Source organism: Triticum dicoccoides, chromosome 4A, assembly GCF_002162155.2.
Source record: "Triticum dicoccoides isolate Atlit2015 ecotype Zavitan chromosome 4A, WEW_v2.0, whole genome shotgun sequence".
Classification (NCBI taxonomy): Eukaryota; Viridiplantae; Streptophyta; class Magnoliopsida; order Poales; family Poaceae; genus Triticum; species Triticum dicoccoides.
Genome location: NC_041386.1, coordinates 750,181,083 through 750,193,968, shown reverse-complemented (window position 1 = coordinate 750,193,968; position 12,886 = coordinate 750,181,083). Strand labels below are relative to the sequence as shown.

The following is a 12,886-nucleotide window of genomic DNA, read 5'->3' as shown; positions in this document are numbered from 1 at the left end:
CCGAGCACGATGCTCCCGCCGACCATCGCGTCCCGCGCCGCGCGCCGCCAAGCCAGGAGGGAAGAGAGCCCCGCCGCCGCCGACGCGGACCAGGCTTTGCCCGGCCGCGCCCTCTGGCGGCGGCGAGGGGAAGGAGAGGAAGGGGAGGGCTCGGGCCGGCGGCGCCTAGGGCTTCGCCCAGCCGCTCGCGGGAGCGGACGGGACGAAGCGGAACCTGCAGGTGTCGCCGCTAGGTCTGGATCCCGGACTCTTCGTCGTCTTTTAAGTTTCAGAGATGAAACCCTTGGTATAAGATCGATGAAAGCAGAGTTGACTCATTGTCCGCTATAATGATCAGGTTCGGCAGATGGGAGGTGATGCGCGGATGATGTATGTACCTTGAACAACTTCCTCAACAACTTCTTCTGTTGTGGCATGATGATGGACAGTATAAGGACTGAGGCGAGACGCAAGAAAGAAGAATCACAAAGAGGTAAATATGGTCAGTTTGGTTCTAAAACTTGTAAAATACATGATTGTGGTCACTCAACTTGTCCTCTCGTTCAAATAAAGGTCATTCCTCATGTATTTGGCTTGCATGGAGCGCCAGAGTGGCACTGGGCTGTCAGTGACTGGTAGAGTCTGCACTGTTTTTTTTGCAAAAACCACCTTGTATTTTTTATTTATGTAGAGATTTCCTCAAATAAATTGAAAAAAACAACGATGGAAGGGTGGGTTTGGAACCCAGGACCTACTGGGTCGTGCGTACAGCCACCACATCAACCGCTGATGTGTACAGTACACAACTGTACTATTCATATTGTTTCAGGGCAGATTGAAAAATTAAGTCGGAAACCAGCCAAAAAAATGCAAGCCCGTGATTCGAACTTGTGGCCTCAGCTAACCATCCTGACCACGAGGGATCTTGATGAATAAAGGGATGCATACAATTTATTTTGTCTGTTCTTATGCAACCATGGAGGAAATTCTAGCTACCAGGGCCCGCACGATATTAGTCCAAAGTGAGTGGCTTCCTCGTAATAAAGCCAAGTTTCTGAGTATGACCAAGTCAAAATTTATGTCCTTGCGAGCACTGAAGACATTCTCAACGGAGGGACGTATGAAAAACTTGAAGCATCTCCGCTATCTAGATTTTTCTCACTCTTGTATACATGCACTGCCTGAAGCCATTACCATATTGTATGGCTTGCAAACATTGAAGGTCATTAGTTGTAGAAGCCTGAAGAAAGTACCAGAAGGCATGAAATATATGAGAAGTCTTCGACATATATATCTTCCTTGTTGGGTGTATAAGTTTGGAGCGCATGCCAGAGGGTATTGGTCAGCTGAATTCTCTACAGACATTGACAAGTTATGTCATTGATAGTGATGCAGGTCGTGGAATTGATCAACTGAAAGATCTGAATCTAGATGGTGCTCTTTCTTTGTTTGAGTTGAGAAAAGTGCATGATGCAGAAAATGCTAAAGAAGGCAACCTGTCTACCAACCATAATTTGAAACGATTGTCACTCAATTGGGAACGTAAACCTTACAGTACTCGTATTCAATATGCAGATGCTAAAGCAGAAGCAATATTAGAGGCCCTTCTTCCCCATAAAAGGCTTGAAATATTAGTGTTACGTAATTACACTGGTGCTAAATTGTCATCATGGATGCACAACTCTACAGTGTTAGAGCATCTCAGTGAACTTACTCCGAGAGACTGCATGAATTGCGAGGATCTTCCATTGGCGGCAGACCTCCCTCATGTACTTGCGTTTGAACGGCTTGCATAGCTTGACAAGTATATGTGTTGGCCCTGAAGATACTGACATCAGGGAAACCAATACTTCTAGGCCACCCTTCTTCCCTAAATTGGAACACATATGATAATTGCCGACATGGATGAACTAGAGCGATGGCACCAGGAGGTGCCAGGACAAGTGGCTGATGTATCATTCCCTCTGCTCAAGAATCTATATCTTGCTCTATGCCCAATAGCAAGCATGCCCTAGATGCTCCCTTTACTAGAAGAACTAGTGGTGAAGGGCCAAAGTTGCATTCCCTTTCACCATATGTTTAATCTCTCAGTGCAATCTAATCTTCAGTGCAAAGGCATAATTGATATGTATCCTACGTAACGTTGGCGGCAGATGGACCTTCATTTCTCGAGGCTTGGTGACTCTAGAGTGAAACTGAGGCTTAAAGACTTCGCAGAAAATATAGAGCTCTTTGATGAGGAGCTGAAAATAATACCTTGCAGATTTATTAAGGATGTGGATATAGTAGATTGCAATTGCCTTTTCTCATCTGAACCATCCCAAAATACAGCGGAATATATGGAACCATTTTGGTTTTGTTGAAACAATGGAGATTAGAGGCAACAATAGTATAGTACAATGGCCAGCGATAGAGTTCAGAAGCTTGAGTTGTCTTCGAGTTCTAAATGTGCTTGGTTGTTCCAACTTAACTGGTTCGCTTCCATCAACAATATCTGCTGACGAAAATGCCATGCCTCCTCGACTCCAGTATCTTCAAATCAAAGAATGTAAAAATTTGGTGGAGGTACCAAGGTTGCCTGCATCTCTTGAAACATTGTTGATCTGGTATTGTCTCAAGCTGGTGTCCATGCCAGCAATTCTTGGGAACAACAAAAAATTGCTAAAACTGAGTGTGTATTGGTGCGATGCCCTGACAACATTTTCAGATGGAATGTATGGAGTCACTGCGCTCAGGGATCTAGTAATGGAGGGGTGTCCAGGGGTAGAGACTGTTAGAGTTATATTTATATAGTCATGTAGCCTTTTGTCTTTACCCCATTGTATAAGGGGTTTTCTGTATATTACCTGCACCTGTACATGTATATATACTGGCTTATGGCCCCATGGGAATACAAGTTGCATATTTCCTAACATGGTATTAGAGCTCTAGGGTTTTTTTTTCGCACGCCGCAACTCGTGCTCGATCCCGTCGTGCACGGCCGTTTTCGTTTCCTTCTCTCCGGACGGCCGCCGCTGCTTCCTCTCCTGTTCCGCTCCGGTGGAATCTATCCATCTGTCCACGCCAGGTCCGATCCGCTGCCCCGGCCTGAAGCATCCACGCCCGACGGCCTCCTCAACATGCGCCGGGGCGCTGCTTCTTCTGGACGCCACAGCCGCCGCGTGGTCTGCAAGGTCGGGCAGACTTATCCGGCCGCTGGCTGTTCGCCTGTGACAGCCCGCCTGAACCAGTCGTGTGCATGCACAAGTATCCTCCCAATGTGTGCTTGTGCTTGTCCACTTGCGGCTGCTGCACCATCTTCCTCGCGTGCAGGCCTGTGACGTGGTGCACCATCCTTCTCCACTTGCTGTCATCTGATCTGCTCCGCCGCCGCCTACTGAACCCAATCTGATTTGCTCGGCCGCTGTGTTGGCTGTTTGACTGGTTGCCTTCCGGTAAAAAAAAAGGAAGCATAATGTCGTCGGGTACAATTTCCTCTCCGCACTGTCCGCTGATTTTGGAAGGTGTACCCTACACTGATCCTGTCTCGCATATGCACTTTTCCTCGGTGCTTGGTGCTCGTCAGCCTGTGACGTCTTCCGCAGGTTGTGTTGGTCGCTCCTCAGCGACTCTTCTCACGACCTCTGCACATGGTAACCGTCGCTCTACGTCGACTTCTCTCGCGACCTTCACTGCTGGTGCATATGGCTCCGTCGACTCCGCCTCGCACAGGCGTCTTCCATTGACGCTTGGTGCTTGTCTACATACGGCCTCGTCTCCTTCACCGGCCTTTGTGGATACTACTGGTCATGCTACACCGCCACATCTAGCGGCTGCCACAGGTGGTGGTGGCCGCTTCTCTCCCGGTGCTCTTGGTGCTACTGTGTCGACTACTTCAGCTGTGTACTTCACCGAGGAGGAGATTGCGCGACTTCGCACCCTGCTGGTTGCCTCCGACTCTCTATTGTCGGGCGCATCTACATCGACCTCTTCAGTTGCGCCCTTGACCGAGCAAGAGATTGTGCGACTTCGATGCCTGCTAGCTCCATCTTCCGGTTCTCCATCGACAGGTTCTGCTTGTTCTGCTGCTGACTCTTCTGGCATTGTGAGACCACCTTCTACACAAGCAGGTACATCTCCGTGGATTCTTGATACTGGAGCATCTTTTCACATGACTCATGATTCATCCATTCTGTCCTCTACTCGACCTCTCGATTCTCCTGTTCATGTTCTTACTGCTGATGGTACCTCCCTCCCGGTTAATGGTCGAGGCACTCTTAGCACTTCGTCTTTTCATGTTCTCGATGTTGCTCATGTTCCTCGACTTACCATGCAGCTTATTTCCGGTGGTCAGATTGTTGACTCTGGTTGTCGGGTCATTCTTGACTTTGACTCATGTTCTGTTCTAGACCGTTCCACTGGTGCTCTCCTTGGTGCTGGCCCACGGTGCCGTGACTCTCAGGGTCTCTGGGAGCTTGACTGGCTACACCTTCCCTCCGCTGCCACCGCCGCCAATCTTTCCCCCTCTGTTGCCTTGTCTACCAGCTCTTTTCAGCAGTGGCATCATCGCCTTGGTCACTTGTGTGGCTCTCGTCTCTCATCCTTAGTTCGACGTGGTCTTCTTGGATCCGTCTCCGGCGGTGTGTCTTTAGACTGTCAGGGTTGTCGGCTTGGTAAACAGGTCCAGTTACCTTATCATCATAGCGACACTGTGTCTCAACGTCCTTTTGACCTTGTTCACTCCGATGTCTGGGGTCCAGCTCCATTTGGCTCGAAAGGAGGTCATCGCTACTATATTATCTTTATAGATGATTTCTCTCGATACACCTGGATATATTTTATGTCTTCTCGTAGTGAGGTGTTATCTATCTATAAGCGTTTTGCTGCCATGGTTCACACTCAGTTCTCTACTCCTATTCGTGTTTCCCGTGCCGACTCTGCTGGAGAGTATATCTCCAAGATGTTGCGTGGAGTCCTTGCTGAGTAGGGTACTCTTGCCCAGTTCTCTTATCGTGGTGCTCATGCTCAGAATGGCGTATCTGAGCGCAAGTATTCCTATTCCTCGTCTTGCTGTTGCAGATTCGACACCATCCTCTTCTACGGATTCTTCCCCTCCCTCATCGCATGACTCTCCACCTTCATCACCGACACATTTCCCATCTCCACCTTCATCACCGATACCTTCCCCTTCTCCACCTTCATCATCGCTACATTCACCGTCTCCACCTCCAGTGAGTCCACCTCTTCCCTCCTTCCCTTTTCATTATACTCGTCGTCCACGTGTTGTGGATAAATCCACTGATGTGCCATCTACTTCTGGTGCGTCATCCTCCTCATCCCAGCCGACTTATGGTCTTCGGGCTCGGCCTCGCCCTCCCCCTGACCGCTATTCTCCTAGTCGATATGCTCTTTCGGCTATGCTTGAGCCTGCGTCTTATCGCGATGCTATTGTTCATCCTGAATGGCAGTTTGCGATGGCAGAGGAGCTTGCTTCTCTTGAGCGCACTGGCACATGTGATCTTGTTTCTCTTCCTCCCGGTGTTCGTCCCATCACTTGTAAGTGGGTCTACAAGGTTAAGACTCGCTCTGATGGTTCTCTGGAGCGTTACAAAGCTCGTCTTGTGGCTCGTGGTTTTCAGCAGGAGCATGGTCGTGATTACGATGAGACATTTGCTCCTGTGGACCATATGACCACTATCCGCACACTTCTCGCTGTGGCCTCTATTCGCCATTGGTCTGTTTCTCAGCTTGATGTTAAGAATGCCTTTCTTAATGGTGAGCTGCGTGAGGAGGTATACATGCAGTCCCCACCTGGGTATTCTATTCCTGATGGCATGGTCTGTCGTCTTCGTCGCTCTCTCTATGGCCTTAAGCAAGCCCCTCGCGCCTGGTTTGAGCGTTTTGCCTCTGTGGTGACTGCCGCTGGTTTTTCAGCGAGTGATCATGATCCAGCGTTATTTGTCCGCATTTCTGCTCGTGGTCAGACTCTTCTTCTTCTCTATGTTGATAACATGATCATCACTGGCGACGACCCTGAGTATATTGCCTTTGTGAAGGCTCGTCTTAGTGAGCAATTTCTGATGTCTGATCTTGGCCCTCTTCGCTACTTTCTTGGGATCGAAGTCTCTTCGACCTCTGATGGCTTTTTTATTTCCCAGGAAAAGTATATCCAGGATCTTCTTGCTCGTGCTGCTCTCACTGATGAGCGCACTGTTGAGACTCCCATGGAGCTCAATGTTCACCTCCGTGATACTGATGGTGACCCCTTGTCTAATCCGACGCGTTATCGTCATCTTGTTGGGAGTCTTGTCTATCTAGCTGTCACTCGACCGGATATATCTTATCCGGTCCATATTCTGAGTCAGTTTGTCTCTGCTCCCACTTCGGTTCACTACAGTCACCTCCTTCGTGTTCTCCGTTATCTTCGAGGCACTATCTCTCACCGTCTGTTCTTTCCTCGCTTCGGTTCATTACAGCTTCAGGCCTATTCGGATGCTACGTGGGCTAGTGATCCCTCGGATCGCCGTTCACTTTCTGCTTACTGTGTTTTTCTTGGTGGTTCACTCATTGCCTGGAAGACGAAGAAACAAACTGCAGTTTCCCGTTCGAGTGCAGAGGCTGAGTTGCGAGCTATGGCTCTTTTGACGGCAGAGGTGACTTGGTTACGGTGGTTGCTTCAGGGTTTTGGTGTTTCTGTCACTACACCTACTCTTCTACTGTCTGACAGTACAGGTGCTATTAGCATCGTGCGCGACCCTGTGAAGCATGAGCTCACCAAGCATATTGGTGTTGATGCTTTTTATGTGCGCGCTGGTGTGCAGGATCGGGTTATTGCTCTTCAGTATGTGCCTTCCGAGTTACAGTTGGCGGATTTCTTTACGAAGGCCCAAACTAGAGCACAACATGGCTTCTATCTCTCCAAACTCAGTGTTGTTTATCCAGCATGAGTTTGAGGGGGGGTGTTAGAGTTATATTTATATAGTCATGTAGCCTTTTGTCTTTACCCCATTGTATAAGGGGTTTTCTGCATATTACCTGCACCTGTACATGTATATATACTGGCCTATGCCCCATGGAAATACAAGTTGCATATTTCCTAACAGAGACATTGCTGGAGGGACTCGTACAGCAGCTCCTGGCCCTCAAGATACTATCGATCAGAAAGTGCCCCAACTTGGAGGTAGCCTTCTCAAAAGGAGGCGCATACTGGAATCTGGTTGAAGCAATTCCACAGAGAACAGTTGGCAATGTATATATAGCCTCTTTTCCTTACCATGTTCTCTAGTTCTCTTTACCAAGACTCAGAACTCCTCATAGCAATTTGTAACTCGACTTCAATTTATTAATCATACATAGCTGCATCGATCTGTGTAATCTCTTTGGTGTCTTCATAGATGTCTAACTCTAAAGCAGCGGTATGGTTTTAGAGCATGTTTGTTTCAAAAAGGCAGTAAAGTTGTTGTATCAGATGAACTCTTGCCAAGCTGCTTGTTTTCGGGCAGAGCTAATTCAGTTAAGCAGATGATCCTTGTTGTTGCTCTTTTTTAGGTAACAGTATTAAGATTGTGACGAGAAAGAATCACAAATTCAAAATGTAATGCTGCTTATCCAGTTAAGCAGATGAAGTATTTATGGACTGAATGAGTCACTGTATACTCCCTTCGTTCGGAAATACTTGTCTAAGAAATGGATGAATCTACATGTATTTTAGTTATAGATACACCCAATTGTAGCCATCTCTCCGACAAGTATTTTGGGACGGAGGGAGTATTACTCAATGACTGTTACTGTATGAAAGAATTCAGTGACTGGATCTGCTGCTTATTGAATTCAGTCACTATATATTATGGCAGGTAGGGATGAATACATCGATGTCTTGCAGAGTCGTTCACTATTATTTCAGTGGTGAGCAATTAAAGTACCCACCATAGCTATATTTCACTAACTGCGCCAAAATTTTCCAAAGTTAGGAGTGGCTGGCGCGTCATAGACCTGCCGCAGCTGTGAGTATTTCCACTTCCACCATTGGAATGGTAGTAAAAAGATTGCATCTTTTATTTATTTCCACTTCCCGCCACGCTCTTGAACATGTCGTCGGACATGAGCTGTGGGTAGTTGCCAATTTTTAACTAGAACCCCATCCACGCACGCCGGCTGCTTTCAACAATCAAGCCCTTGACTACAAGCAAAACTTAGTTATTTTCAAGTTTTTTCGGACGGAGTGAGTACAAGTGTGCCACCATGACTCGCGTATGCAAGATATGTAAATTGGCAGTTTGGCATCACCGCAAACAAAAGAAGATTTTTATTTTTATTTTTTTGAGGAAAAGGGTTCACCCAACTATAGAGTACAATACAGCAGTATATGTCAGTACTCTATTCTGTTGTCTGACAGAGTATTCTGTTGATTTCACCCAAGTATATTTTCACCTGAATATATTTTTTTGAAAGAAATGTGATGACATGTTTGACAGAGTACTCTGTTGTACAAGTAGTGGTGAAACTGGGACGTTATAGAACATATGCCAGTACTGAAGAATATACTAAGTATATAGTAAAGTGTTATTATTACTGAATACCTCTCTTTTGATTCATAATATGTGTGAGATCATGCTCTATTTGTGAGGATGCATTGCTCACCGCCGACATGCTAAGTGGTTCAAGCGGTACGTGATGTAGGCGGCGGTTGGCTACTTCTGTTGGCCGTCGGCTTTGGGGGCAGTGGGGGCAGCTCCACCCACCTCCGGGTGACGGGATTGCACACGACAAAACGGAAATCTTCCTCTTTCGTCAAAGGGGTCACCTTGTTGTTTTTGTTGTAGCGGCGGCAGAGAAGGAGGCCGTTGCAGGTATTCACCTGAATGATGCCCTCATCCTTGTCATGGTGCAGGTAAGGGAGGGAAGGGTCGAACCGGGCTGCGCCATCGTTGTTGGAGACGCTGGCGAAGTGCTTGCCGCGCCCACTGTTGCTCATGGTCATGTAGAAGAAGCTAGCGAGGTTTTGGGGTAGTATTTTGCGGTTGGCGGGGTCGGCGATGAGGCGGCGCCAGGGCACAAAGACGCACTTGAAGCGGTGCACGGACCTAGCTGGGAGGCGGGAGAGGATTTCTAGGATGAGGTCGTCGGTGAAGAGGCTGGCCGCCGACGCCCCCGGATGGTTGTCCAGCGTTGGCTTTGTGTTCCTCTCCAAGCTTACCTCTTTGTCCGCTTCCATGGAGTGCTGGGTAGGCAGGGGACAGGGGTCAAGCAAGGCCAGGCTGGGTCGATCTGCATGCAAATGGGGACAAAAAAAATCATGGATCTGCACTGCATGAGGGAAATCGATCCGGCAAGTAATCGGTGGCAATGCCGGATCTAGGATTTGAAAACAGGGTGGTTGTCCTAATTTTATTTTGGACAAGAAATATGACATATGAAAGTACTAACTAACTACCGCGAGCGGCGAGACGGTGAAATCAGGAGGTCGCACGTTCGATGAGTTTTTTCTCGGGCTAGGCCTAGGCAGAGATGGATCAGGATTCGGGAATAGCTATTGGGCTTTTATTTTATTTTCTCTGGTCGGTCATAAATTCCAGGGTCCACCCTCTAGCAGCCAAATTTGGTGTTTTAACTTTTTTTTTGCAAAAGTTGAACCATATTTGACCTGCTTTGATGAAATCGAAGGATCTGATTCTTTCCATACCGTCCAGGTTGATGATGGTAGGGTAACACAGCTTGCCGTCACAATCGCCCACAGTAAGACTTAACAACACTCTCATGTTTGTTTGACATAAAAAATAGTACTCTACCATCAACGGTCTTGACGGTACGCTGTGTTATCGTACCGCCAAAGAATCTGGCGGTAGCCACAAATGAGCAGCTCGAACAAAGCAATTTAAAACACGTCGGACGTAACTGCAGGCCGGCCACTATTTCTAAAACAGTGAAAGATTTAAAAAACGGGCTGCATGAATGAATCTCACTCTTCTCTCATAACGCACCCTGCTCAATTAGCATGCATGCATTCATCCTGCAAAGGTGCAGTCTTATGTTTACGCATGCCTGCTAGCTTACTGCTCTAGCATGTTTTTTTCTTTTGGTCCTGGTGTCGTCCCCCACGCCAGTGAACCGTGCGAAACCCTAGTTGCCAGGGAAACTCTCCCTCCCCTCGCCGCCGCCGATAAGCGCCGCCAGGCAAAGCCCGTGTGGCGTCTGCGGCGGCTGGGTCTTCAGTTTTACCCTCTCGCAAGGTCTAGGCGCTGCAGGATTGCTCGACTGAGGCGAGGTGTGGGGGCGTGGCCGGCGCGACGGGCGTGGTGAGCAGGCGCCGTGGGCTTGGCGGGTGCGTGCCGAGGAGGGAGCATCATTTTGGGTATTGGGCGGTAAATTTGGTTACCGCCCAGTAACCGTGTTTCTCACTCCCCCACGAGAATCATTTATACCGGGCAGAAAATCCCAAACTTTTGGAATTTTTTGAATTTAAACTCCTATCGCTAGTTAAATAAGCTATATCTCTAACTAAAACTCAGGCATACTCATGTCGCAGCGGTAAGGGTCTTTGACCAGCATCTGCAGGTCGTGTGTTCGAGGACAGCCAGCAACAGAGCAGACCCCTTGTGGGCACGCCCAGGTGCGCGGGGTCGAGAGGGCTCCGCTGCCGGCGCTAGAAGTCGAGGCGAGGTGCAGAGCTGCATGGAGCCAGCACACGAGGTCGCGGTGGGATATAGTGGTGGTGTTTGAGGGTTGCTGGTGGTCTCTCTCCTTCAAGCGTGTCCACGTTCGGCTCCTTTGAGCAGTGGCGCCGCTCAATTTGTCTGGTGGTGCTAGAGGAGGCTCAGGCAGACCAGATCCTAGTCTTGCTCTTGCCACGTGTGGTACGGGCTACTCAGTTTGTTTTGGTTTTCGCTCCTTTCTTGTTTCTCCTCTTGTTTCTCAACTTTCCTTCCAAATGCGTTTCTGTGAAAAAGCTCCCATGACTGATCCTCATTTAGAAGTGATATATGATGTGAAGGATGTGTGGCCATGATAGAAGCAACTTGATAGTTACTCAGGCGCCCCCAGTCCAGCGTGCCCAAGCTCCTCGGCCACCTGCCGCCCGGGGTAGTGGAGGAGCGCGTCGGGGGGAGTGGAATAGTTTCTTTATAAGAAAATCAAAATGACCACCGGACGACGCGCCTCGTACGACCGGTTAAGAATAGAATAGTTGCTTATTAATCTTTCCCTACTAATAAAGCACGGAGTGCTTCTGGTCGTCCGTCATGGTCGTTTTACAAAAAAGCCCCTCCGTTTACAGGAAATCAACCCGCGCTCCCTGTTTAAGTGGCAACCAGAGAAAACGTTTCGGTTTTCCGTCGTCGCTTTTGCATAATAGTCCCTCAGTTTATAAGAAATCAACCCGCAGTCCTACTTAATGTATGCTCCTGATGAGATAACGTTTCGATTTGTTTTGCATAAAAACCCCTGCCACCACCCCCACCTCCGCCCACTTATCCATTGCCGGATTCCTCCATTGCCTCCCTCCACCGAACCGCCGGGCACGCCCCGCCGATTGCCACCGGCGTCCTCCGCAGAAGCCAAGGAAGGGATGATGCGTCGCGGTGAAAATAACGGTTCATCGGGGAAAAAAAGGAGTCACCCGCATCCACCCGCACCCGCTCGCATCGCCCTCCTCTCCCTCCCTGCTGCAGCAGTCAGAGTTTGTGCTAAAATTTCAGATTCGAATTAATAGTCCCACCCCGCAACTTTACATCAAATCCTAGCAACTTATATACTTTCCAAATTGCAAGAATCAACAAACCAACGAAAGAAGTGTGAGATACAATCAATCAAAGAGGAACGGCGCATGAATCCAACAAAAAACAGTGGTCGCGGCGGCGAATTTGACATTCCTTCTAATAATCCTCATGGAAACAGAGTTGAGAGAATACAGAAAAACATTGATACCATTGGCAGCCGCAGTGCACACGGCACCACCACAACGCATCCCGCCAGGCAGCTGCCGAGGACGACACACAGCAGGCGCTGCGCCAGACCGCCTCCCACGCCTCCACACAGGCCTGTGCCGATCTGGCGGGCAACCGAGCCAGCCCCGCATCCCCTGTCGCCCAGCCACCCACCGGAGAGCTCCACCACCACGGCACGGGGATGCCGCCGCCGCCGCCGTCACAGGCCGGGCCGCGGCTGGACGACGAGGCGTTGGCCTTCTCGGGGTCAACGCGAGCAGACGAAGCGGCGCGAGATCATCGGCCGGACCTAGGGGGGCATGCGCAGGTGGCGGAGGCTATGGACGTCCGAATCGAGCCGAAGCCGACGCAGGGATCAGATACTGGGCTGGCGGGCGACGCAGCTCCAAACCGCCATCCATGGCGTCCTCTCGTGGTTCCTCACCGACAGGGGGGTTGCTGCCCTGGCCCCCGCCAGCCACCACGGCTGCGCACAGTGGGAAGGCTAGGCCAAGCTGTTCGTGGGCTAGATCGGGGTGGATGAAGAAGAGGAGGTGGAATGGCCGATGTGTGTTGTGTGTTGTGTGTGGATAAGGAAGAGGCACGCAGTGAGCGGTGGTGGGCGGCAGTGGGTGTTGTTCTGGCATAATTTATTCATGTCTACCACATCATATGAATATATTATCAGACATATTGATTTAAAGTAAGTGAAATATTGGAAAGAGATACTACTATTTCTTAGAGCATACGCCTCATACGCCCGGACGGGCCTCCCCGTCACGATTTTTTAACCCAGACAGGCCCCTCAAACGCCCGGGCTCACCGGCACACACCATATCTAACTTAAATATGGGGCGGATATGGGAGCGCCCCGGCATGCCCGCCATATCGGACCCGGTCCACGCTGGCCCACCTGATCCCACATAAAATCCTTCACACCGCTGGTCGGACCAAACCCTAGCCACTTCCCTCCCCTCCGCCACCCAAGCTCGTCTCTGGCTCCTTCC

The 12,886-nt window shown here is 49.5% G+C and overlaps 1 pseudogene; it reads left to right on the top strand.

Moving 5' to 3' along the window:
* Positions 1-7,527, top strand: part of LOC119284460 — a 25,554-nt pseudogene extending 18,027 nt beyond the window's left edge.
* The last annotated feature ends 5,359 nt before the right edge of the window (positions 7,528-12,886 follow it).